We start from the raw sequence: 26,751 nt of genomic DNA, 5'->3' as shown, positions 1-26,751 counted from the left end.
CCAGCCTCCAAGACTTCGACAAGCCGGCCAGAACGTGAAAGACAACCAGTACTTACGAGGAAGCCCGCAGCAGCTTGGTCCTCCGTGGGTAGAGACTAGTCCAGGACGGAGGCCTCCGTCCCAGCAGCGATGTCTGTCCTCCATCCAGAACCGCCGAAGTCGTACCACGACAAAAGGATGCCTCCACCCCAAGGGGGCCCCCCGTCGTAGGTGCACCTTCTAAGGCAGGGGAGCATCCGACGGAAGGCCTAGGAGATAGCGCGGAAGGCTCCGCGGACGGGGCCTCCGCGTACAGAAAAGTACTAGCCCTCATCAGACGTCACCACAAGCTAGACGAACAGAAGCCCGCGACGGATGAGGACTGGCTCTCGGGCCTCAGCAGGTTGGTAGATACCCCCGTGCAGCAGAGGCCCTCACTGGCTGGCTCCCTAGAGCTCCTTCGCCATCCTCGCGGTACATCTCCTCCGGCAGACCCGATCATCGACGGAAGTCATTGCACCAGGTCTCAGTTGACAGGCATAAGCCCGCGAAGGTTCCGACCTCACCCGCCCAGCGGAGAGAGTCGCCCCTTTGGACTGGCAGCCTTGTCCGGGCCTGCGGTTCTTCGATGGCCCGCCCTGAACGAAGGAACCAACCAGCCAGCACGGGGAAGCCCGCAGCTCTATGGATCTCGGCAGGAGCTCCATTCGTCCAGCGGAGGTAGCCGCAGGCTCTACCCGGCAGCATGGCATCAATACCTGGTACCACGGCAGCTCCATTCAGGCTTCGAGGTCAACCACTGGTATGCCAGGGTACTCACACCCCACGGATTCCCTGGGAGGAGGTAGACCCATGACGGCTACCTCAGTCCCAGTGGCTCCATCCATGATGGAGCCAGCCGCTCCATCGTCTCGGCCAGCCCCATCCAAGCATCGGAGGCGGCTGCTGACACACCCATGACGGCTACCCCCATCCCGACGGCTCCATCCGTGATGGAGGCAAAGTCGCTTTCCCCCCTAGCGGGTCGAACAGGGCTCTTGCCGCTCCAGTGCCTGCCTCAGTGGCCGCTGGAGAGGCCCCCCGCATCTTTGCCCAATGTCTCTTCGGCTCCGTCCGCCCGTCGGATGTAGACGTTGGCACACGTAATCTTTACCTCGCCTCGCCCCCCCTGTAGAGGAGCTTAGACTCCACAGTTAGCCTTCAGACCATCCTACTCGGGCTCCAGGAGAGGGCGTTCAGGCCGCGCCTCTCGAAGGAGGTAGGAGGGTAGGCCCCCTACTCCGGCCGACGCCTCAGGTGGGGGGATGCCTCAAACGTTCTTGGAAAGCATGGCGGGACCACGGATCGGGTCCGTGGACCGTAGCAGTACTAAAGGAGGGGTACAGGTTCCCTTCCTAGCGGACCCCCCCACCTCTGATCCCAGATCATCAGGCGGAGTGGTTGGCACCCAAGGACCCCTTGAGATTAGCAGCATTGCAGGAAGAAGTCTCGGCAATACTGGCGAAAGGGGCAGTAGAACCAGTCAAGAACCCGGGTCCAGGGTTCTACAGCAGGCTCTTCCTGGTGGAGAAGGCGGTGTAGTGGTTTGCGAACTGTGGCCAGAGGTAGCACCCGAACTGCCTAGTGTCCGAATGCCGACCACAACCCGACGTTCACTACACAACAAATATACGACGGTGTAATACCCAACAAAACTTAAGTAACAGGTCAAGAGAACGGAGCTCTGGGCACCACCCCTTGATTTATACTGGGCAAGGGGACCCAGCTTGAATCTTGTTTTTTATCATACCTTTCATTGGGCGAGCTGGATTATAAATAAAGGTATAAGAACATTAGGTGAAAGGGAATATTATAATTAATAACGGAACACAGTGTGGGAGAAAAGAATTATGATAAATTACTGTATTTATGAGCTTCAAAAAACAGTGGTGGAGGAGAAGACACCGTGGTGAGAGGTTCTGAAATGAAATGCTGTATTCCTAAAAACAAGAAAAAAATCTTTATTTATGAATATTTATCTGTCAATTCCAATAACCAAATTTAGGGCAAAATTATCAGTCCTTTACACTCCAGCTCCACAAATAACAAACAAACTAGAAATTACCCATAAGAAAATATAGATCTGTGAAAATACTGTGCTACCATACTTTCCCCTGAATCAATACTGTCCCTTCAATATCCAGTTCACCACTAAGCTGCAAAGTCACTTACAATATTTTTATATTCTGAACAGTTCAGCCGCATACGCTGCTGTGCAGGTCTCTGCGGGCCCACCATTAAAATGTCTCGAAAAGTTTGTCAGCAGTACATTTGAAATCTCTCAATCTTGGAAGGGGTTTTGAATAAGTCTGAATTCATACTAAACTCAAAAGTCACTCTCTTCCTAACATCGGAATTCACTTCTTGGGCCTCTGACCAGATATGCCATTTCAATAGCTCCTGTTAACTATTTAATGTTCATGACACTCTCATATAGCAACACAGTAGCTTACTTCTAGTTACAAGGTATGGATATAGAACAGCATCACAGACTAGTACAGACTGATAACAGGAAATATTCTAAATTCGCTCTCCCTTACACTCCCTACTAAGTGTAGGGGCTGCTGTCAATACCTGGAAAGGAACAATAACAAATAAAGACATTTTTGGAAAAAGGGGGGCTTGAGGGATACAAAAGAAAAAAAAAGAAAATCAAATATGTTTCATACACACAAACCACTAAAGTTTTCTCAGTCACAAACCCTTATATATTGCAGGGGGGGGGGGGGGGCGGGGGGGCTGGAGACTGGTCATAGACCTCTCAGCCCTCAACAAATTCGTGTGCAAGACTGACTTTAAGATGGACACTCCGAAGTCGGTCTTAGCGGCCTTGAAGGAGGAGGACATCATGAGGTCCATAGACCTCAAAGACGCCTACTTCCAGGTCCCTGTCCATCCCTCCAGCAGGAAGTACCGAAGGGTAAAATGGGGTACCCAAACGTTGCAGATCAAAACCCTCTGCTTCGGACTGTCGACAGCCCCTCAGATCTTCACGAGGGTCTTCGCAACAGTTTCAGCCTGGGCACACGAACAGGGCATCCTCCTGATTCGGTACCTAGATGACTGGTTGTTGCTTTCAGCCTCAGAGGAAGTACTGAGGGAGCAAGGCGCGAAGCTCCTGCAGTTCTGCAACGTCTTGAGTATCATCATCAACCTGGAGAAGTCCCAGCTGATACCTTCCACCAGGATGACCTACCTATGGATGGTCCTAGACTCCCCGTGGGTGAGAGCCTTCCCCTCCGTGGAGAGACTAGACAACCTAGAACAGATACTCCGGCCCTTCCTGTCAAGCCAGCCCAGGAGAGCCAAGGACTGGCAAAGACTGATAGGACTCCCCGCATAAGATAGTCCCGGTGTCCCCAGAGACGAAGGAAGTCCTGGAGTGGTGGCACGTCAGAACGAACACCCTCAAGGGAATGCCCTTCGCAGCCAACCCTCCGGAGATGCTCCTGTTCACGGACGCATCCAAGGAGGGCTGGGGTGCCCATCTTCTCGACAAAATGCCAAAAGGGAAAAATGGAAGTCGAGAAGACAAACCTGCACATAAACGTGCTGGAGGTGATAGCCATACAAAGGGCGTGCCTAGAGTTCGTCCATCTACTCCGGAGAAACACCATGGCTCTGATGTGCGACAACGCTACGGTGTTGGCCTACGTGAAAAAGCAAGGAGGACTGAAGTTGAAGGAACTGTGCAGTCTCATTTTGGAGTTCCTAGAATGGGCCAAAGTGGAACAAATCAATATTTCAGCCAGGTTCATTCCGGGGAAGAGGAACGTCCTGGTCGATGGCCTCAGCAGGATGGGTCAAGTGATAGGGCCCGAGTGGTCCCTACACCCAGAAGTGGTCAAAACCCTCATCCTGAAGTGGGGCTCACCAGTGATAGACCTCTTCGCCACAAGACTAAACGCACAGTTCCTTATGTTTTGTTCTCCTGTGCCAGATCCAGCAGCAGCGTTCAAGGACGCCTTCCAACACCCTTGGGACAACCTCGACGTTTACGCCTTCCCTCCCTTCGGGATGCTCAGACAGGTCCTCAACAGGGTGAGACGGGCGGCCAACCTGTGGATGACTTTGGTAGTGCCCTGGTGGCCGGAGAGAGAGTGGTTCGAGGATCTAAAGGAACTGGCACGCCTTCCACCTTGGCCACTTCCAGACAGACCAGACCTCCGGCAGCCTCACTTCCAAAGGTTCCACGAAAACCCTCGGTCCCTCCGCCTTCATGACTGGAGGTTATCGAGCATCTCCTGAGAAAGGAAGGATATTTGTTGAGGACGGCATCGAGGATGTCAGGGTACCTGAGACGTTCGTCAGTCGCGGTGTACCAGGCGAAGTGGGCTACCTTTACTAAGAGGTGCTCCTCGAAGAACATCAGTCCGTTAGGGGCCTCCATTCACGAGATAGCAGACTTCCTGGCCTATCTCAAGGACGAAGTGGGCACGTCCATCCCAGCCATTAAAGGAGTCCGGGCAGCGCTGGGCCAAGTCTTCCTCCTGAAGGGCATCGACCTAGGTGCCTCCAGACATATCTTGATGCTCATCAAGAGCTTCGAGCAGTCGTGTTCCCCCCAAGCTGCTAGAGTGCCCCAGTGGGATGGGGCTAGGGTACGGAAGATGCTTTTGGAACCTCCCTTCGAGCCTCTCAAAGACATTCTAGACAAGGAGCTCACCCTCAAGACAGTCCTTCTGTTAGATCTGGCATCAGCAAAAAGAGTAGGTGAGATTCATGGCCTGTCTTACGAGATCTCACACTCGAAGGGCTGGCGAGAAGCTACCTTCAGATTCTTACCCTTCTTCGTAGCCAAGACTCAGAATCCAGCTGTTTGGGACCCCAAGTTTGAAGGGTTCTCAGTGCCAGCTATCCCGCGTTCGGACAACCCGAGGGACTTGCTTCTGTGTCCAGTCAGGGCAGTACGGAAGTACCTAGAGAGGACGGCCAAACTTCGCCCCGAAACCAAGAGTCTGTTCGTCTCCTCAGGACTGGTGAAGAAGCCGGCCTCCAAAAATACGATCTCCTTCCGGCTACGCCAGGTGATCATGTAAGCCTACAGCAGTGCAGGGGTCCCTCTTCCCGGAAGGCCTAGACCCCACGACATTAGAGGACTGAGTACTTCGTTGGCCTTTGAAAGAACATGGCAGTGGGCCAAATCCTGAGGGCAGGTACATGGTCTAGACAGTCTACCTTTACGGCTCACTACTTGAAGGATTGTTCGAGGAGATCCTTGGTCAGGTTCTCTCTCGGTCCCGCCATTTCCACGCTTCAAAAGATTTAAAGGTCTAGCCCCGGGGAAGCCGCGGGCGGTAAGTCCAAGAGACACAGGTTCCTTCCTTACCCCTTTTTTCCCCTATCACCTTCCCCTATATGACCTTTAAATCCTTTAATTGCCATGAGATACACTGTCAGCGGAGGAATGCATCTCCAAGGATTTTTGCAGAGGTGGGTTACTTATACACTAGAGAGGTTTTTGCATAGTTTTCCCTATTTTCTCATGTTTCCTTTGGGGTCAGCAGAACCTAGCCTCCTATCTAGGTTCCTTTTCTCTCCGCATCACGGTCTCTAAGTCCGGAAGGCCACTCCCACCTCCTAAGGTGTAAGTCTCCTAAGAAAGTAGTTCGAGGTAAGTACTCCGTGTTGGAACAAATCACAAATTTTAAGTAATTTGTATTTTTCCTAACAGTACTTACCTCGAACTACTTTCGGGTTATGGCCCGCCCATCCTGCCCCGAGTGCCTTACAGGACTTTGTAGAAACCTATCTGTCAAAAACTTACTGGAGATCGAGACCTGAGCAAGCATGCTCTCTGACCCCGGGTCACCTCATGGCACGTATCACTCCGCCAGAGGTTACCCCGCATAGAAAACGGGAGTAGGGTAAACTACACAAAATTCTGGTCGGTTGGGAGGAGATCCCAGATACTCCTAAGAAAGTAGTCGAGGTAAGTAATGTTAGGAAAAATACAATTTACTTAAAATTTGTGATTTTATATCAATAGGTACATATTTAAGGTAAAAACCACAAGGAACTGTACTGTGTGGTATGAACGAACGCACAATTCTACTACGTATCCATATCAAATGCATTAGCGATTTATTTTTCTTTCTTATCGATAAATAAATACACAGATCATAAAGTATTTTTCCTTTTAGTCTAGTGGTTATTTATTTACAATTAGTTTTATATCAAGTACATATTGAAGTAAAAAAGAAAATAATAGTACTGTCTGGTATGTATGAACGCACAATGCTACTACGCATGCATAAAAATGCATTAGCGATTTTTTTTTTTTCATTTCGGTAATTAAATAAATGATCGTAACATTTTTCCTTTTAATCTAATGGTTATTTATTTACAATTAATTTTATATCAATAAGTATAGACTCAAGTTAAAAATAAAACAATGGACAGAACTTTCTGCTACGTACAGACTCACAATACTACTACACATATCAAACACATTAACTATTTATTTGTCTTTCATTTCGATAAATAAATAACAGATCATAAAATATTTTTTCTATTAATGTTACATATTTTGGGGGGTAGCCGACATCAAACAAATGAAACAAAAAAGGGATCCTCTCCTCTCTACATTCCTCCCAGCCTGACAAGGGACTCAACCGAGTTCAGCTGGTACTGCTATGTTGCCACAGCCCACCCTCCCCCGTTATCCACCACAGATGAAGCTTCATAATGCTGAATCCCCTACTGCTGCTACCTCCGCTGTCATCCAAGGCACCAAGGCACCAGAGGAAGCAGCAGGGCCTACCGGAACTGTGTCACAATCGCTCGCCATTCATTCCTATTTCTAGCACGCTCTCTTGCCTCTCTCACATCTTTCCTCCTATCACCCAGAGCTTCCTTCACTCCATCCATCCACCCAAACCTTGGCCTTCCTCTCGTACTTCTCCCATCAACTCTTGCATTCATCACCTTCTTTAGCAGACAGCCATTTTCCATTCTCTCAACATGGCCAAACCACCTCAACACATTCATATCCACTCTAGCTGCTAACTCATTTCTTACACCCGTTCTCACCCTCACTACTTCGTTCCTATCAATGTTATGCTTATTTATTTACATTTAATTGTACTGTATATGGTTTTCATACATTTTGTTTAAAGCTATTATTATTAGTTATCATGTGAATACTTTCTCTCTCTCTCTCTCTCTCTCTCTCTCTCTCTCTCTCTCTCTCTCTCTCTCTCTCTCTCTCTCTCTCTGTAATAAATGAAATCTTTTTTTCTTTGCAAAGTGTCTACTTAATGCTCACTGATGAAGCCATAATAATCAATTTCCTAAGCTTTATACTGTAATCAAGGACCACAGAGCTCAAAACTATAAAATATCGTGCATCGGCAATATGAATGAAACTCCCGTTAACGTTATGCGATTCAACTCACAGTACAAGTAAATAAAATATGAGAGAAGCATTTCAAATAAAACTATTGGAATTAATTGGCATGGTTGGAAGCGACCTGGACTTTCATTTGAAGGGTTTACGGTTTGATCCCAAGTATGAGGTAGAAATTTATTTCTATTTGAACATGAAATTGTGTTGATTTTCATCCATATTGACTCAGGGGTAATTCCAACTAAAAAGCTATCAATTGTGTCACCTAGTGGGCCGGGAAGTCGGGGAAAACTTGCTGGTAAGAGACTGATGTTTCACCAGGTAAATCCTGAACTGCAGGTAGCAATTAGGTTCCGACTTCTTTTGGGCTTCTGGTGGCATGGTTGGATGCGACCTGGCCTTTCATTTGAAGGGTTTGGTGTTCGACCCAAGTATGAGGTAGAAATTTATTTCTATTTGAACACGTTATTGTGTTGTATTTAATTCATATTGACTCATTAGGGGTAATTCCAACTAAAAAGCTATCAATTGTGTCACCTAGTGGGCCGGAAGACTAGAGAACAATGGTTTGATTTTTGAGTGTCCTTCTCCTAGAAGAACTGCTTACCATAGCTAAAGAGTCTCTTCTACCCTTACCAAGAGGAAAGTAGCCACTGAACAATTACATTGCAGTAGTTAACCCCTTGAGCAAAGAAGAATTGTTTGGTAATTTCAGTGTTGTCAAGTGTATGAAGAAAGAGGAGACTGTGTAAAGAATAGGCAAAAAAAAAGAAATGAGCCGTCACCAGAGAGGGAGCCAGTGTAGTACTATCTGGCCAGTCAAAAAACCCCATAACTCTCAAGCGGTAGAATCTCATATATTTCGTATATGTACAGTATTGTACTGTACATATTGTATAATTTTCTATTTATTATTGCATTATGTTCTAATAACTACTTCATTTACAGTTATTAATAGTTAGGTTAGGTATATGGGATGATTCAAATGTATTTGGCTGAATTTCATTGTGGTTAAAGTTTTATTATAAATTTGATGTGTTTTTGTAGGACTTGGAACGAATCAGGCGATTTACATGTCATACTGCCATCATACGAAAAAATCACGAAGCGAAAGCCACTCTGGAACGAGTTAATTTCATACCTAGAGGTGTTACTATAATCCAGTCCAATCAGACTGTATCATCCTGTACATGGTACTATGTATCCAGTTAATTCTAACAGCCATGCCTTTTCTATCATAAGGCTCAATACTACACTGTATTCTAGAAGTTTTATTCCAGCTGCAACCAGATTGTGGCTTAAATATTCATTATTAGGCAGGTAAATCAGTGGAACTCCGGAAGTTCAAACTTGCAGTGAACTGGCTGACGTAAGTCTCTTCATAATTTACGATATATGACAGGTCTATTTTAACGTTACCGATCTTATGATATTTTATATTAACCCTTTTTCAATATTAATCTTACCCGATGATCATGTAGCTGTCAACTCCGTTGCCCGACAGAAATCTACGGTCGGGATACGCCAGCGATCGCTATCCAGGTGGGGGTGTACACAACAGCGCCATCTGTGAGTAGGTACTCAAGTACTTCTTGTCAACAAGAACTCAATTTTTCCTCTGTCGTGCCGCCGGCAAGACCTACTTGGATACGCTGTTGATTCTGGAGTTGTTGTTCACGATTTGGTGATGTATTTACTCTAGAGTTTAGCCTTCGCTATTCAGGAAGCTTTATCATTAGCTTAGCAAGCTTTTGGAATTAATTTGGATTAATTGTTAACGAACTTTGCTAGATTTTGGAATTCCCCCTTGACTACTTCTAAATTCAAGATGTCTGACCAGTCTCAAGTCCCTAAATACAGGCAGTGTAGTGTTAGGACTTGTGCTAGGCGTCTTCCGAAGGCCTCTTTAGATCCTCACACCGTTTGTTTCAATTGTAGGGGTAAAACCTGTCAATTGGAAGATCGATGTGGGGAATGCGCTGGGCTTTCGGAATTCGATTTTAACGAATTCCTCAAAAATGCACGTAGGTTAGAGAAGGAGAGAATCAGGAGGAGTTCTTCTCGCTCTGTGGATTTTTCCTCTCCCCATGCCCCTCAACCTTTTCCTTCCCCTGTGGTGGTGACTCCCGAACCTGCTACTAGTGCTCAGCCATCCATGGCGGATATGTTGCGTGCCATTCAGGCTCTAGGTGACCGAGTGGAGTCATTGGCTAATGACCGTAATCAGCTCTTGGCAGATGTCAGAGAGCTGAAAGCGAAAAGTGCAGTGGGAAGTGTTAGTGCTAGTGATGTGAAAAGTGTCAGTGTCAGTGTTGCGCATGAGGGTACATCTGTGCGTGCCAGTCGTCCTCCCAGTCCGGGACCTCTTGCAAGCTCCCAAGCCCAGGGGAGAAGCAATGTCGAAGGACCAAAGGGTTCGGCAGGCCTTGATCGGCGCACGGATGTATCCTCAGTGGTTGCGGACGTATCTGTTCAAGATCGTCCCATCCACAAACAGACGAATGAGCCCTTACATTCCTCGTCTGTGGAAGAAGTTTCCAGGAGGAAACGATGGACCAAGGTCTCACGACCGCTCAAACGTAAGGTCCCTTCCGAGCGAGTCCAACGGCCCAGGTGTAGCCACTGGGTCAGTTCGGACTCGCTGCAGTCATCTGATGACTGCACACCTCCCAAGAGAGGTAGAGTGGTTCCACAACAGGCCTCTGCTCCGTCTGTTGTTGCTCCAACCACGGTAGACCCTAAGTGGTCCATGCTGCAGACTATGCAGTCTCAGCTTGCGGCATTCATGCAGGAGTATCATGCTGAGAAGGTTAACACTGCACCTGTTAACCTACAACCCGCCGAGGTTGTGCGCTCAGCAGATACTGCGGCTGCCTGCTCCCACACTCCACCTGTGAGAGCTCCACCACCGATGCGCAGTCCTCCCTGCCAGACGCATGTTCTTGCTGCTGTAGAGCTGCCGGGTTCCAGCACTATGCGGCTTTCTCCGCAACCCATGCGGCATGCGCCGCATACCATACAGCATGCTCCGCATACCATACAGCATGCTCCGCAACCCACCGCAGCCCCACCCACGCACCAGCATTCTGCTTTTGTTGTTGCCAGCTCGCAGACAGACCAGCAGCGGCATGATGTTGGATCCGCAGCTACGCATGCACCCGTTCTGCCGGATTCAGCCGTTCAGCTTTCTGCTCTGCCTTTGCCACTTCCTACTCAGCTTTCGGATGATGGAGTATCGGATGACGAAGCTGCACACTTGGATGAGCCACACTCTGACTTTGAAGGGCCCAAGTCTACGCCTCCCTCCTTAGACTTTCGTAAAGTCCTTGCCTTGTTCAGGGACTTGTATCCTGAGCAGTTTGTGTCTGCAACCCCTCGCTCTCCTCCCTCCGAGTTTGCTCTGGGCATGCAGTCTGCTGCGCCTGCCTTCACCAAGCTTGTTCTCGCACGATCTTCTAAGAGAGCTTTGAGGGTTATGGGAGAGTGGTTGCATTCCAAGAAGCAACTGGGAAAGACTGCATTCATCTTTCCGCCTACCAAGCTTGCTTCCAAGTCGAGCGTCTGGTATGACACGGGAGAGGAACCCGGCTTGGGAGTTCCTGCCTCTGCCCAGGGCGACTTCTCAAGTCTGGTTGACTCTCCCCGCAGGTTGGCTATGAGACGATCGAAGATCTGCTGGTCCTTTTCCGATATGGATCATCTGTTGAAGGGAGTCTTTCGTGCCTTCGAGATCTTCAACTTCCTCGATTGGTGTTTGGGAGCCTTAAGCAGGAAGACTTCCCCTTCAGATAGGGACTCTGCCATGCTGATCATGTCCAGCATGGACAAAACCATCCGGGATGGGTCTGGTGAACTTGCGGCTTCGTACGTGTCGGGAGTGCTCAAGAAGAGAGAACATCTTTGCTCCTTCTTATCGGCTGGTATCACTCCTTGCCAGAAGTCAGAGTTGTTGTTTGCTCCTCTCTCCAAGTGTCTGTTTCCGGAGGAGCTGATTAAGGGGATGGCTGCCTCTCTTATCCAGAAGGATACCCATGATCTGATGGCATCTTCTGCACGTAAGGCTAAAACCTTACCTTCCGTGCCTAGACCCTTCCACCCTGCAGCAGTGGACACTCCTGCAACTCGGTTCATCCCGCCCTTTCGTGGCAGAACCTCCAGCAGAGGAGGTACCCGTGCCGACAGTCACCGTGGCAAATCCAAGAAGGGTTCCAAGTCCGCAAAAGGCAAGTTCTGACTTTCTTCCTCTCCAGACAGCAGTGGGAGCCAGACTCAAGACCTTCTGGCAAGCTTGGGAGAGCAGAGGTGCAGACGCTCAGTCTGTGAAGTGGCTAAGGGAGGGATACAGAATTCCGTTCTGCCGCAGTCCCCCTCTAGCTACATCTCCCATCAACCTCTCTCCCAACTACAAGGAGAAGGACAAGAGGCTAGCGTTGCAACAAGAGGTGTCGCTCTTGCTACAAAAGGAAGCGGTAGTCATAGTCCGGGACCATCAATCCCCGGGCTTCTACAACCGTCTCTTCCTGGTAGCGAAGAAGACAGGAGGTTGGAGACCGGTGCTGGACGTCAGTGCTCTCAATGCTTTTGTCACCAAGCAGACGTTCACGATGGAGACGACGAAGTCGGTCCTAGCAGCGGTCAGGCAGGAGGACTGGATGGTCTCGTTAGACCTGAAAGACGCGTACTTTCACGTCCCCATCCATCCAGACTCCCAACCTTTCCTAAGGTTCGTCTTTGGAAAGGTTGTGTACCAGTTCCAAGCCCTGTGCTTTGGCCTAAGCACGGCACCTCTTGTGTTTACCAGACTGATGAGGAATATTGCGAAATTCCTTCACTTGGCAGACATCAGAGCCTCCCTCTATTTAGACGACTGGCTTTTAAGAGCTCCAACAAGTCGTCGCTGTCTGGAGAATCTCAGATGGACTATGGATCTGACCAAGGAACTGGGCCTCCTGGTCAATATAGAGAAGTCCCAGCTCGTCCCATCCCAGACCATTGTCTATCTAGGTATGGAGATTCAGAGTCGAGCTTTTCGGGCTTTTCCGTCGGCCCCAAGGATCAATCAAGCCCTAGAATGCATCCAGAGCATGCTGAGAAGGAACCGATGTTCAGTCAGGCAGTGGATGAGTCTAACAGGGACACTTTCATCGCTGGCCCTGTTCATCGAGTTAGGGAGACTCCACCTCCGCCCCCTTCAGTATCATCTAGCTGCTCACTGGATAAAGGACATGACGCTAGAGACGGTCTCAGTTCCTGTTTCCGAAGAGATGAGGTCTACTCTAACGTGGTGGAAGAACAGCATTCTTCTCAAGGAAGGTCTACCATTGGCTGTTCAGACCCCCGACCACCGTCTCTTCTCGGACGCATCGGACACGGGCTGGGGTGCGACACTGGACGGACAGGAATGCTCGGGCACATGGAATCAGGAGCAAAGGACACTTCACATCAATTGCAAGGAGTTGTTGGCGGTTCATCTGGCCTTGATAAACTTCAAGTCCCTCCAGCTAAACAAGGTGGTGGAGGTGAACTCCGACAACACCACAGCCTTGGCTTACATCTCCAAGCAGGGAGGGACTCATTCGAGGAAATTGTTCGAGATCGCAAGGGACCTCCTCATTTGGTCTAAAGATCGAAAGCTTTCACTGGTAACGAGGTTCATTCAGGGCGATATGAATGTCATGGCAGATCGCCTCAGCCGGAAGGGTCAGGTCATCCCCACAGAGTGGACCCTTCACAAGAATGTTTGCAGCAGACTATGGGCCCTGTGGGGTCAGCCAACCATAGATCTATTCGCTACCTCGATGACCAAGAGGCTCCCGATGTATTGTTCTCCGATTCCAGACCCAGCAGCAGTTCACGTGGATGCCTTTCTGCTGGATTGGTCCCATCTCGACCTGTATGCGTTCCCGCCGTTCAAGATTGTCAACAGGGTACTTCAGATGTTCGCCTCTCACAAAGGGACACGGCTGACGTTGGTTGCTCCCCTCTGGCCCGCGAGAGAATGGTTCACCGAGGTACTGCAATGGCTAGTCGACGTTCCCAGGACTCTTCCTCTAAGAGTGGACCTTCTACGTCAACCTCACGTAAAGAAGGTACACCCAAACCTCCACGCTCTTCGTCTGACTGCCTTCAGACTATCGAAAGACTCTCAAGAGCTAGAGGCTTTTCGAAGGAGGCAGCCAGAGCGATTGCCAGAGCAAGGAGGACATCCACTCTCAGAGTCTATCAGTCTAAATGGGAAGTCTTCCGAAGCTGGTGCAAGGCCAATGCAGTTTCCTCAACCAGTACCACTGTAACCCAGATTGCTGACTTCCTGTTACATCTAAGGAACGTAAGATCCCTATCAGCTCCTACGATCAAGGGTTACAGAAGTATGTTGGCAGCGGTATTCCGCCACAGAGGCTTGGATCTTTCCACCAACAAAGATCTACAGGACCTCCTTAGGTCTTTTGAGACCTCAAAGGAACGTCGGTTGTCCACTCCAAGCTGGAATCTAGACGTGGTTTTAAGGTTCCTAATGTCATCAAGATTTGAACCGCTCCAATCAGCCTCTTTTAAGGACCTCACATTAAAAACTCTTTTCCTCGTGTGCTTAGCAACAGCTAAAAGAGTAAGTGAGATCCACGCCTTCAGCAGGAACATAGGTTTTACATCTGAAACGGCTACATGTTCCTTGCAGCTCGGTTTTTTGGCTAAAAACGAGCTTCCTTCCCGTCCTTGGCCTAAGTCGTTCGAGATCCCAAGCCTGTCCAACTTGGTGGGGAACGAACTAGAGAGAGTACTTTGCCCAGTTAGAGCTCTTAGGTACTATTTAAGAAGGTCAAAGCCATTACGAGGACAATCAGAAGCTTTATGGTGTGCTATCAAGAAGCCTTCTCTACCGATGTCTAAGAACGCAGTTTCTTACTACATCAGGCTTCTGATTAGAGAAGCACATTCTCATCTGAAGGAAGAAGACCTTGCTTTGCTGAAGGTAAGGACACATGAAGTGAGAGCTGTTGCTACTTCAGTGGCCTTCAAACAGAACCGTTCTCTGCAGAGTGTTATGGATGCAACCTATTGGAGAAGCAAGTCAGTGTTCGCATCATTCTATCTCAAAGATGTCCAGTCTCTTTACGAGAACTGCTACACCCTGGGACCATTCGTAGCAGCGAGTGCAGTAGTAGGTGAGGGCTCAGCCACTACATTCCCATAATCCCATAACCTTTTTAACCTTTCTCTTGAATACTTTTTATTGTTGTTCTTTTGGTTGTACGGTAGGCTAAGAAGCCTTCCGCATCCTGGTTGATGTGGCGGGTGGTCAAATTCTTTCTTGAGAAGCGCCTAGGTTAGAGGTTGTGATGAGGTCCTTTAGTATGGGTTGCAGCCCTTTATACTTCAGCACCTAGGAGTCGTTCAGCATCCTAAGAGGACCGCTAGGCTCAGTAAGGAAGACGTACTTAAAAAAGGCAGAGTAATAGTTCAAGTCGACTTCCTTACCAGGTACTTATTTATTTTATGTTTGTTATTTTGAATAACTGATAAAATGAAATACGGGATACTTAGCTTCTTTGTTAACATGTATGCTGGTCTCCACCCACCAACCTGGGTGTGAATCAGCTACATGATCATCCGGTAAGATTAATATTGAAAAATGTTATTTTCATTAGTAAAATAAATTTTTGAATATACTTACCCGATGATCATGAATTAAAGAACCCGCCTTTCCTCCCCATAGAGAACCAGTGGACCGAGGAGAAAATTGAGTTCTTGTTGACAAGAAGTACTTGAGTACCTACTCACAGATGGCGCTGTTGTGTACACCCCCACCTGGATAGCGATCGCTGGCGTATCCCGACCGTAGATTTCTGTCGGGCAACGGAGTTGACAGCTACATGATCATCGGGTAAGTATATTCAAAAATTTATTTTACTAATGAAAATAACATTTTACCCCCAAAGTACGTACTGGTACGTTTCACAAAACTCATCCCTTTACCCCCCATGGACGTACCGGTACGTCCTTGCAAAAAACTGCTATAAATTTTTCTTTTCCATATTTTTGATAATTTTTTGAGAAAATTCGGGCATTTTCCAAGAGAATGAGACCAACCTGACCTCTCTATGACAAAAATTACGGCTGTTAGAGCGATTTTAAAAAAATATACTGCAAAATGTGCTGAGAAAAAAATAACCCCTGGGGGTTAAGGGTTGGAAATTTCCAAATAGCCTGGGGGTAAAAGGGTTAATTATTTATTAATTCGTATGTATTTTGTTTATTTCCTTTCTTCACTGGGCTATTTTTCCATGTTGGACCCCTTAGGATTGTAGCATCCTGCTTATCCAACTAGGGTTATAGCTTAGCTAGTGATAATAATAGTAATAACAATCCCTGTACCCCTAATCATCTTTTAATATAAATATACATTATTTAGGTAATTGAACCTGTTTTTAATGACCCACAGTGAACTGTAGATTACTGTTATATCCTCAATCTTAGCTACATGAACTTACATTCTATGAAGCATTAAGTGGTTGTAAAATATTTATGTAGTTTTTGATGTTACAGCTATAGAACTCTCTGGTCCCATCATCATCAAATTTGGCCAGTGGATGTCAACTCGACATGACTTGCTCCCCGACACCTGTTGTCGTCAGTTTTCCCGCCTCCAGAGACGTATCCGGCCACACTCGTGGGCCTTCACAAAATATCGCATGAGAAAAGCCTTCGGGCCCAATTGGAGGAAAGTTTTCGTCAAGTTTGACAACGATAGAAAACCTGTTGGTTCAGGATGCATCGCGCAGGTATAAGTCTGATTAATGTCATTGTGATTAAGATTTAGTGTATCATAGTATCATAGCTTTTATTGTATCTTATGTGGCTCACAAAATATAAGAATGTTTCATCTTCAAATTACTTATAAACCCCTGGTTAGAGTTCTCTTTTTGAGGGTGCACTCGGGCACACTTTTCCATCTAATTTCTCTTCCTCCTGTTTTGTTAAAGTTTTTATAGTTTATATAGGAAATATTTATATTAATGATGTTATTGTTCTTAAAATATTTTATTTTTCCTTGTTTCCTTTCCTCACTGGGTTATTTTCCCTGTTGGGTCCCCTGGGCTTATAGCATCCTGCTTTTCCAAATAGGGTTGTAGCTTAGCAAGTAATAATAACAATAACAATAATAATTATAACAACAACAACAACAACAACAACAATTTGTCTGTCAAATTATAGAAAATAAGAAGAGTGAAGAACTCAGGTATGATGGTGTGAGCACCTAGTCTCCCTTAGGTCTTTGGTAGGTAGATGAATCTTTCTTAGTCTGTCTGACTATGGGTTTACCAGTCTCATAGATTCCCAGACTTTTTTAAGCACTTGAAGGCTACTGTATTTTCCAATTTCTGTTAAATTTTTTGTTCTTCTCAATCATTGTTTTTATATTACTGAATTTCTTCTTTTCGTAAGAGGTTGATAATGTAGCATTGGTTACGCTTGAAGTTTTAGTGAAACTACAGCCTAGCATTATTAACAAAGCCAGTTTTCTTCATCGGACTGGTGACGATTACAGAAGTATCGTAAATTCTTTCTTCATTACTTGGTTTAACCAGAGATGAAGTCCTCACTCTCAATACAGTGTGCTTTTTGATGATTTTATTTCCCTACTGCTTGAGGTATGAGATTTGTCTAATCATGAGGAGCTGTTAGCTAGTTAGAGTTTTGGTTCCGGTTAGGTGCTGTTTATTTTAGATTATTATTGTATATACTGTATTTTCATTGAATATTTTATTCACAATACTTATTTTCTTTTTATGAGGCTCACCTGATGTTCACATGGCTTCTTCCTTAAAGCTCACACATGTTGATGTCTATCATTAGAAATTAAAATGATCTTTGTTCCGTAACTGAAATACAAACCACGCTATTTACATGGGATGATTACTTCGGCGCAGCCGATGACGAGCCATAAAGTTTTAACGAGGGTTTTCTACCCCACCGCTAGTTAGCGGGGGGTAGGGAGGGGTAGGGGTAGCTAGCTACCCCTCCCCCTCACACACACCGGAGAATACTCCACTTTACTTTTGGCTCGGATAGAGATCGGAGTTCTCCGCTCCTATCCTCACTGACGGCCATTATTGTTTTGTCTTTTAACTTACCTTTTCTTATACTTAATATATTTAAACATTACTGATGTTTAGATATATTTTCGTGTATAGAAAATAGTAAGTTTCCTTTGCTTTCGGTGTTGTGCAGTGTGTGTTGTGTACGTCTACTAGAGTTTCGCCGGCTTAGGCCTCCACGATCTTTTCGTGATCACGGCCTTTCACTTCTAGGCCATCATGGTTGCCTTTCGTGGAGACCGGCCCTTCTCTTGAGGTCGTTCACCTCTTACTCCGTACTACGCCTACTATAGCTTCTCAGAACCGAGTTGCTATTTCGTCTTATTTGTCTCAATTATTTTTACGAATATAATTGTTGTAACTTTTCAGCTCAGGGCTCACGTCCCTTCGGGGGTCGGTGATCCTTGGAACATTCAAAGTCAGTTTCATAATTATCATGTTATAATTCTGTTTTGTTAACCTTCGTCCCCCCCCCCTCACCTAGGCATACCGGGTGGGGGAGGGGGGGCGCATACCTTCTTTCGTTCGTATGTTCTTTCCCTCGGGGTTTCTCTTCGGAGTTTCACCCGGGGGAATTTCTGTTAAATAATTATTCTGTTTTATTTTCCAGTTTACGATGCTGTTTCTTCGTGCCTGTTGTGTGCCTTCGAAGCAGAGCTGTCCTGTTTATCCTGGGGAGTCGGCTTCGCCGCCGTCTCTCAAGGCGTTCGTCAGGGGCATTCCCTTCTCTTAGAAGTTCCCCCGTGACTACTGCCTGCTCTTCATTGCATCCTAGAACGATAAGGAGGTTCGCCTCCAGGGTAGTTAGTTAACTTCCCTTTTACTTTCCTTGGACCTTGGCGGTTATGCTCTTGGGGCTGAGCGGCCGCCCTTGTTGTGGAGGATTAATTTTATTTTAATTTATTTTTTTTGTTTGCCAAATCAAGAGTGAGAGAGAGAGAGAGAGAGAGAGAGAGAGAGAGAGAGAGAGAGAGAGAGAGAGAGAGAGAGAGAGAGAGAGAGAGAGTGTGTGTGTGAGTGTGTTTATTTAAGTTTTGTCAGAGAGAGAGAGAGAGTGTGAGTGTGTTTATTTACTTAAGTTTTGTCAAACTGCAAGAGAAAGTGTTTGTTTGCTTAGTTTTGTGTGTGAGAGAGAGAGAGAGAGAGAGAGAGAGAGAGAGAGAGAGAGAGAGAGAGAGAGAGAGAGAGAGAGAGAGAGAGAGAGAGAGAGAGAGAGAGAAAGAAAGAAAGTGTTTATTTGCTTTAGTTTTGTCAGAGAGAGAGAGAGAGAGAATTTCATTTGCTTTAGTTTTGTTAGATCGTGCGTGCGCGAGAGAGTATGTGTGTATGTGCGTTTGTGTGTGCGTGTTTTGTGTGTCCGCGGTGCGCGCCGAAGAACAAGGATAATTAGCGAATGATTGTTTGAAGTTGGAAAGATTGTTGGTATATTTGAGGTTGTTTGTTTACATTTTTTAGCTAGGATAGGCGGTGATGAATGTCTTGGGCGAAAGCATTGGATCTCGGACTGTGGAAGGAGTCGGTTGTTATTTTTTTTGTTCTTCGAAAGCCGGCTGTGAAGCTTTTTTTTATATTCGGAGCCGTGATTCCTCCTTTGGAGAGTTATTTTTGAATGCCGATCTTTAGTTGACGACCTGGCCTGTATTAGATTGTTTTAAGACTGCTCTTGGATTACGCAACCGTTGATGACCTGGACTACGATTAGGATTACGATTTGATTGCACTGAACGATTTCCTTGATTTTGATGCCATAATGACCCAGCCCGTTTGAAGGATTTTCCGTTTGGATTACTGTTTATAAAGATTGTGTATGATGACGATGATGATGATGATGATGATACTGACACCTGTGACTCAAGGAGTTGAGGCCGTTATGGCAAATTAAGAACTCTTCGGTTACCATAAACTGTAGTGGTAGTTTGGCGTGAAAGGACAGTTCGGCTTGTGTGTGGCGACAGTGTTGGTGTCGTAATATATATAAACACATATTTTGAGCTGGTGTGCGGTTTAGTATTAAGTTTGTTAGGGTTTTTTTTTATTTGAATGGTGATACGGTTTTTTTTGGTATATTTATGAATTTAATGATTTGTTTTACGTGTAATTATTTTGGTTGTTGGTGGTTTATATGTTAAGCTTATTTTGAATGCAGAATTTTTTTGCTTTTGGTTGCGGTGAATATAATTTTAAGGCTATGTTATGTTTTCATTTTCCTTCTGTCCAAGAGTCCAGTTTGAAGTAGAGTCAGGGGAAAGTTTGTATTGTGGGATATTGAGAAAGTAGGAGTGATCAAGAGTGTGGGGGGGTTTGTGGTTTGTTTACATTCCGCCACATAAATTTGGCGCCCGAACAGGGACACGAACCCTGGACCCTTAGGTCGTGGGTTCGAGCCCCACGTTGGGCGCCAGGGGGTTGTGTTTTGTTTACATCCCGCCACATAAATTTGGCGCCCGAACAGGGACGACTGTTGAAGGTGGGATTGAAACTGAACTTTTGGACAAGGGTAAATAGGTTTGAAAAATACTTAAAATATTAAAGGTATTGAAATGGAGTTAATGGGAGAACAGTTGCATATTTTAAAGGAGGAATTGCGGTTGTCTAATGAGCGAGAGGAGAGGTTGTTGTTGGAGAATGCGAGGTTAAGTAGTGAGAATGAGGAGATGCAAAGGAAACTTAGGGAACTTCAGGGAACTGTAGAGAGAGTGGAAGAGGGTGTTGAGATGAGGATGCGAGAAAATGAGAAACGAATGGAAGCTATGATAGGGCAAGTAATGGGGATGATGAAAACTGTTATAGGTGAAGGTGGAGTCGGAGGAGTGGCTTCTGCTTCTGGTAACGGGTTGATTGTGGAAGAGGATAGGGTAAGTGATAATGGGGACGGTAGTGATAGTGATATTGAAAGTAAAGGGCCTAGACATAGTAAGATTGGAACGAAGGGTGATAGGAAGAAGGAGAAGAAAGGTAAAGATAATGTGAAGAAAGAAAAGAAGAAAGGTCAGGGTGTGAGTGAGGATGATCATGATTGGGTGAAGGTGGTAAGTAAGAAAAAGGGTAAGAAGGGGATAGTTAAAGATAGGACTTTGAGTGTAGAACTAGATTCATTGTATTCAAATGAAGAAGAAGGCAACAAGAAGGGAGTAGACAGTGAAGATAGTAGTGAGAATGAAGTAGAGGAAGTTTGTAAGACAGTGTTTATGAGAGAGGTACCTAGGTGTGAAAGGTTTAATGAACATAGCAGTAGGGATGTATATGACTTCCTTAGGGAATATGAAAAGTTTTGTCAGGCTAAGTATGGGGATAGTAAGAGAGTTTTGGCTAGGGAGTTGGTAGAATTTTTGTCAGGATATTTGTTGACGATGTATGGGGTGATAATGAGTGTAGGAGAGGTTGAGTATGAAAGTGTAAAGAAGAGGATAATTGAACAGGTAAAACGTATGAAAGGTAGTGTTAGGTATAAGCGAAAAAATGATTTTGATGAAGCAAGAATGAAGGTGGGTGAAGCAATCTCGATGTATGTATGTCGGTTAGAAACATTAGCTAGAAAGACGTATGGGGACGAAGGAATAAATGAAAATAAGGAACTAATGAAGAAGTTTTTGGGTACAGTACCAGAGAGCGTGTGTGAGTTTATTAATTTGAAACGGAAGGAGAAAATGAGGTGGACTAGAGAGAGATTAACTTGGGATGATATTTTAGAGATAGTTGAGGATTACGAGTTGGATAGGTGTATGAAAGAAAGTAAATCTGTGAGTGTAAGAACTGGAATGGAGGAATGTGTGCCAGAATTTGGTAGTTTTAGAGATGCTGTTATGAGAGGGCCAATGAGGGCAGCTGATAGTGTAGTAGATAGAAATGTTAGGGTGAGTAATGTAGGAATACCCATGCCGAGAAATGACGGGTTTAGACAGGGAAATCAAGTTTGGAGAGATAGAAGTGCTAGTACGCAGCAAGTTAGGTTAGGTAGTGGTATCCGTGAAGAGAGGTGTTATAGGTGTGGGAAGGTAGGACATAAAAAGAACGAGTGTAGATGGGCATTAGGAGCATGTTTCGGGTGTGGAGAGACAGGGCATCGTATTAGCGACTGTAAGAAAGAGAAAGTGGTTAAGTGTTATCGGTGTGGTATGACTGGACACATAGCGAGTGGATGCCGTAATAATCGTATGAATGTAATTTGTGGTAATTGTGGTAAGGATGGTCATTATGCTAGAATGTGCAAGGAGCCGCGGGGTAAGTGTACTGAATGTGGTGCAGATGGGCATGTAGCTAGGGTTTGTAGAAAGAAGGGATCAAGTCAGCCAGGATGTTCGGGAAACTAATTAATCAGAGAGTTCAGCTGGGTGAGTCCTCGTGTGTCTGGGGAGTGAATGTGATGCATGTTCGTGAGGGTTTATTGCATGAAGATGTGATGGGAGAAAGAGCACATGATTGCATGAGTGTGAAAATGATTTTTAATGGTGTAGAGTCGGTTGGTTTGATTGATACTGGTTGTGGTGTCAATTTAATGTTTAGGAATGCATATGATAAGGTAAAAGAGGTTTGTGAATTTAAGGGATGTAAGGGTGAAGTAAAAGGTATTGGTAATTTGCGTATGCCTGTGCAAGGAAAGTTGCAGGAAAATGTTATGATTGGGGGGCTGATGATGGAGGATAATGATTTTTACGTGGTTGAGGGAGCGAATGAGAAATATGACGTACTGCTTGGGTATAAATTTCTGAAAAAATGTGGTATGATTGTACATCCAAGTGTGAATATGATTGAAATAAAGGTTAAAGGTAATACTGTATTTGTGGGGAATTTTATTTAAAGGAGGACGGCAGAGTGAGTACGAAGGTGTGGAAGGGAGTGCCATTGGTAGCAAGGGAAAGTGTAAAATTATCGGGTAAGAAAGGTGAGGTTATTAGTGTAAAAGTTGCATGGCCGAGCAGTCTGGGAATTTCAAATAGTGGCGAGGATGAATATGTAGTGGAAGGTATGGAAGCAGGAAATTTGGTGAAAACGAGTGCGTATATATATGATGGTGTTATGAATATGCAGGAACCCAAGGTGTATGTAAGGTTGTTGCCGAGTGTTAGGAGGAAGAGAGTACGTGGAATACGTGAGGGCGATTGCATGGGATGTATGTATACACTGATCAATGTAGAGGATGGAAGATATGTTAAGGCGAGACAGGTAATGGCTGGTAAGGTCAAGAACGATGACGATTGGGATTACGATACATTGAAAGGAAGAATTAAGTTAGATGAGAGTATAAGTGAGGTCGAAAGGGAACGATTGCTTAAGATGTTATGGGATAAGCGGAGAGTTATGAGTCTCGGTGACGATGAGTGTGGGGGGTCAGACCTGCCAGAATTTAAAATAGTTCTCAGTGATGATACCCCCATATATCAGCGTCCCAGGCATTTTTCTCCGCCTATTGCCAAGGAGATAGAGGAGCAGTGTCAGGAATTAGAGCGTATGGGTGTAATAGAAAGGAGTGAGAGTGCCTGGAATAGCCCTATTGTCCCTGTACGAAAGCCTGATGGAAGTTTACGTATGTGTATTGATTATAGGAAGGTGAATGAGGTGACTGTTAAAGAACGTTTTCCAATGAATGTGGTGTCTGATTGTGTTTATAAGATGCATGGAATGAAAGTTTTTACTAAGTTAGATTTAGTTAGGGGCTATTACCAGATGCCTCTGGCAGAGGGGAGCAGGCCCATTACAGCATTTTCGAGCAGTAGTTGCCATTATCAGTTTAAGAGATTAAGTTTTGGCCTTGCTAATGCGCCTGCTGCCTTCCAAAGAGCGATGAATGTTGTATTGGCTGGTTTCGATCGACAGAAGGTGACTGTTTTTATAGATGATATTCTGATTGCGAGCGAGACTATTGAGGAACATATGCGGTTGCTTGAGGCAGTGTTGATGCGGTTAATTGAAGTTGGTGTGAAAATTAAGCTTGAGAAGTGTACATGGTTGTCCAGGGAGGTGGAATTTCTTGGGCATGTAGTGGGTGAATCTGGTATAAGGAAGAGTGACAAGTTTGTGAATAAGGTGCGAGAATTTCCACGTCCCCGGACTGTGCGTGAGTTGCGAGGTTTTCTTGGTTTGGTTGAGTTTGGGCGCAAGTTTGTTAGAGATTGTTCAGGTATAGGGAAGCCTTTGAATGAATGGACGGGTAAAAGGAATAGTACAAAATTAAAATGGGATGATCGGATGATAGAAGCGTTTGAAAGGTTGAAGGAAGAGGCCGCGAAAGACGTCACTTTGGCATTTCCAGACTACAGTGAAAATGCGAATATGCTAGAGTTGTATACGGATGCGAGTGGGGTTAGTATGGGTGGTTGTTTGGTTCAAATGCAGAGAGTAAATGGAGAAGAGCAATTGAGAGTAATAGCGTATGTTAGTAAAGCGTTTAATAAAGCTGAGCGGAAGTATTCGACGATTGACAGGGAATTGGCTGCAATACGATTTTGTGTGAAAGCATTGAAAGTATTTTTGTATGGTGTAAAATTCATTGTGCGTACTGACCATCAGCCCCTAGTGTATATGATAAGGAAAGAGTGTGTGAATGCAAGGGTTGCTAGGACCATAGAGGATCTGAATGAATTTGATTTTAGGTTAGAATATGTACCGGGAAATAAGAATGTGATAGCAGATGCGATGTCGAGGATGCATGGGAGGATGGAAGATAAAGAGAGTAATCAGAATTCTGAAAGGTTGCCTGAAGGTTTAGTTGTGGAGCAGATTTGTGAAGGGCAAGATATGGTATATAAGTGTATCCTAATGGGTTTAAGTAAGTTGGTACAAGAGGGGTTAAATACGGAAATACCAGGTAGCGTAAGCGAGCTTAAAAGAAGGGTGATGAATGAAGTGTCAAAAGAAATGGTATATGAGGAGGAGAGTAGTGTACTAGAAGGGGAAGTATTATCAAAGATATTAATGGTGGTAAGTATGTTGTATGGTGTAACTGTGTATTTGTATTTTGGATGGAATCGACCATGTAAGGAGAATGATAGGGAATATATCTTGAGGATGCAATGTAATGAGGAATGTTGCAAATTGTTGAGTGAGAAGGATAATGGTGCAAGTGACCTTAATCTAAGATATGACGGTATAGAGGACAGTGAATATGATGATGAACATATTGGTGAAGTGAGCGACAGAATTGAAAGGAGAGTAAATGTATGTATGCATGGTGTAAAAGGAAGGATGATGACATATGTGAATATAAATGAGAATGAATATTGTAGTTTAATTGATACGGGTGCTCAAGTGTCATTAGTAAATGAGTCGGTTATCAGGGAAATTGAGAGGTACAATTGGGAAGTGAAAAGGCAGTGTACGAGTGTGAGAATTCATGGAATAGGTCAGGGAAGTTTACTTGTTTGGGAAGAAGTGAGGTTGAAGGTGAAACTAGGGAGTATGGAAGTTGAACATAATTTTATTGTAATGGGAGAGAATGAAATGCCTAGTTGTTTTTTGATAGGGATAGATTTTTTGAGGTTGCACCATGTGTCAGTTGATGTTGGTAAGGGTTTGCTTTCAAAGAATGGCTGTAAGGTAATAGTAATTGAGGATAATAGTGTATTCATGGCGAATTTTGTTGGCATGATTGATATTGCAAAGAGTGAAGATGATTTGTTAAGCAAAGAAGAGGTGGAAGAAATGCAAGGTGAATGTTTCGAAATAAATAGGTTACATGAATGTATTTTAAATGGTATTAGGGTGGAAGAATGGCCGTGTGATTTGGAGGCGTATAAGAAAGTTGTTAAAAGATTTATTGTTTGTAAGAATATTGTGTATTTTTTGCATAGGGGAATGGATGAAGATATATATGTTCCTGTATTTCCAATGCATGCAGCTGTAAGTATGTGTATGGTAGTGCATGACAGGTATGGGCATATGGGGAAGAATAAATTGTGGGAATGCATGCGAGAAAGGTTGTTTACGCCTGGGTTGAGTCAAATTTGTAGGGATGTAGCGACTACTTGTGAGGATTGTCAGAAGGGAAAGTATCAGAGCATGCATGCAAGTCCGCCTGTTCTGAGGTTACGTATGAAAGAGCCATTTGAGATGTTTGTGATTGATTGTGTTTCGTTGCCTGTGACTGCGAGGAGACATGTGGGAATGATTGTCATGGTCGATCATATGAGTAAGTTTGCGTATGCAGTACCCATCAAGAATAAAAGAAGTGAGACTGTAGCGAGAATGGTAAGTCAAGTGATGTTGCCGATGAGTGTGTGTAAGCCAGCAAAAATGTTAAGTGACAATGGTCCGGAGTTTGTTGGATGGGAGTTTGAGCAGATGTTAAGAGAATGGGGCATTGAACATGTGTATTCGACTCCGTATATGCCAAGTGCGAATGGTTTGGCTGAAAGGACTGTAAGAACCTTAACAGAAATTTTGCGGATGATGAGTACATGTGATAATGATTGGGATTTATATGTTGGGCGTGCGTTGTGGGCGTATAATGCGACTGTGCACAAGAGTACTGGGATGTCTCCGTGTAAGTTTGTGTTGAATTTTGAAAAGATAGTAAGACCGAGATTGAGTGTGCCCGAGAATGATAGAGATGTTTGGAAGAAAGCAAATGAGAGGTTTGAAAGCTACAAAGTGGGAGAGAAAGTGTTGAAAGAAGTAATTGAAAAAGGAAGAATGAATGTCAATAAGGTACGTGATAAGTTTGAAGGTCCATATGAGGTGTTAGATGTTGGTTCTAGTGGGTTGAGTTATGTTTTAGGTAAAGTAAGTGTGGATGGTAGTGTGGAAAAGGTTAGGGCCTACCACAATCAGTTGCGAAAATGGAAGGATGGTACCAAGATATATTCAGGAGAATGGTATGAATAAATGGCTGAAAACGAACAAGTATGAACCGAGTATGTGTGAGGCATTAGGTTTAGAAGATAAGCATTAGTGTTAGTAGAGTATGGAAAGAAAAAGAAGTCTGAGAATTTTACTGGGGATAAAAGACAGGAAAATTTTGTAGTTGTTGGCGGGAATCAGAATACGCAGGACAAGGGTGTAAATGTACAGGTGAGTATGGAAGATAAATGTATTAATACAGATGAAACTTGGATGAGTATGAATGATACTTATAGTGTGTGTGGTTTTTCGTTAGATGAGGCAAGAGAACGTATGACGGACACGAGAATGAAAGATAGGAGAATGATAAGCAGTATGAATGATTCTTTTGTTAAAGTAGAAAATGGTTTAGATGTAATGGATGAATTGTTGACAGAAATTAGTGGGATTTTCGGGCCAGATGAAACTGAGGTAGATGAAATAGTGAATGATATCTTAGACGAGCAGAACATA

The 26,751-nt window shown here is 44.9% G+C and overlaps 1 long non-coding RNA gene across 1 annotated transcript in view; it reads left to right on the top strand.

The window, feature by feature from the left end:
- LOC137636245 (uncharacterized) overlaps positions 1-16,145 on the top strand; it is an 87,997-nt gene extending 71,852 nt beyond the window's left edge. The window contains exon 3 of the long non-coding RNA XR_011043007.1: positions 15,911-16,145. This is a non-coding gene — a long non-coding RNA (uncharacterized lncRNA). The remainder of the gene's footprint in view (positions 1-15,910) is intronic.
- The last annotated feature ends 10,606 nt before the right edge of the window (positions 16,146-26,751 follow it).

This window comes from Palaemon carinicauda, unplaced genomic scaffold, assembly GCF_036898095.1.
Source record: "Palaemon carinicauda isolate YSFRI2023 unplaced genomic scaffold, ASM3689809v2 scaffold258, whole genome shotgun sequence".
In the NCBI taxonomy this organism is placed as follows: domain Eukaryota; kingdom Metazoa; phylum Arthropoda; class Malacostraca; order Decapoda; family Palaemonidae; genus Palaemon; species Palaemon carinicauda.
Note: the sequence above shows the minus strand (reverse complement) of the source record. Positions and strands in the feature narration are given on the sequence as shown.